The sequence below is a fragment of the Eriocheir sinensis genome, unplaced genomic scaffold, assembly GCF_024679095.1.
Source record: "Eriocheir sinensis breed Jianghai 21 unplaced genomic scaffold, ASM2467909v1 Scaffold669, whole genome shotgun sequence".
Taxonomy (NCBI): domain Eukaryota; kingdom Metazoa; phylum Arthropoda; class Malacostraca; order Decapoda; family Varunidae; genus Eriocheir; species Eriocheir sinensis.
Window position 1 is genome coordinate 96,493 of NW_026112019.1, and position 1,008 is coordinate 97,500.

Below are 1,008 nucleotides of genomic sequence, written 5' to 3' on the forward strand. Positions count from 1 at the left end.
TTTTCTTTTCCGATGTTTTTTTTCTGTTCTTCTTATTTCTTTTCTTCGTGTTTTTTATGTTCTTTTATCTCATAATAAATTTATCATCCTCTTGTTGATGTTCTTCGTTGGTCTGGGTGAGCCGCTTTCCTCCTAGAAGAGACCCACCCATAATTTAGGTGATGTTAGTTTGGGGCCGAATGGTGGATGATGTTTCTTTGTATGTTACTTTTCTTGATGTTGTTCTGTTATTGCTGTTACTTTTCTTTTGCGCGATGTTTTTTTGCTCTTTTTTCCCCTATTTTTTGGTGTTCTTTTCTATATCATCCCTCTTTGATGTTCGTTGGTCTGGATGAGCCTCTTTCTCCCCAGAAGAGACCCACCCATAATTTTGGTGATGTTAGTTTAAATGAAATGGTGGATGATGTTTCTTTGTATGTTACTTTTCTTGACGTTGTTCTGTTATTGTTGTTACTTTTCTTTTGCGATGTTTTTTTTCTCTTTTTCCCATTTTTTTGGTGTTCCTTTCTATATCATCCCTTTTTGATGTTCTTGGGTCTGGATGAGCCTCTTTCTCCCCAGAAAAGACTCACCCATAATTTTGGAGATGTTAGGACCTGAAGGTGGATGATCTGTGTTTTTTATTTTATTTTCTTGATGTTTTGTTACTATATTTTCCTTTTTCTGGTGTTCCTTTTTATTTTCCTTTTCATTGGTGTTCCCATCACGTGGATTGTCTACGACATCTAACGAGCACCACAAGCCCCGGTTTATTGTTCGGAGTTTGCTCTCCTAGGCAGACTGCCTACCACGGCTGACGAGCTACACCTGCCCGGGTTTATTGTTCGGAGTTTGCTCTCCTAGGCAGATTGCCCACCACGGCTGACGAGCTCCACCTGCCCGGGTTTATTGTTCGGAGTTTGCTCTCCTAGGCAGATTGCCTACCACGGCTGACGAGCTCCACCTGCCCGGGTTTATTGTTCGGAGTTTGCTCTCCTAGGTGTATTGCCTATGGCGGCTCACGAGCCC

General features: G+C 41.7%; 1 long non-coding RNA gene across 1 annotated transcript in view; it reads right to left on the reverse strand.

Annotated features, from left to right (window-relative positions):
- Window positions 1-406: 406 nt before the first annotated feature.
- LOC126993754 (uncharacterized) overlaps window positions 407-1,008 on the reverse strand; it is a 1,090-nt gene continuing 488 nt past the window's right edge. Inside the window, exon 3 of the long non-coding RNA XR_007748219.1 lies at window positions 407-875. This is a non-coding gene — a long non-coding RNA (uncharacterized LOC126993754). The remainder of the gene's footprint in view (window positions 876-1,008) is intronic.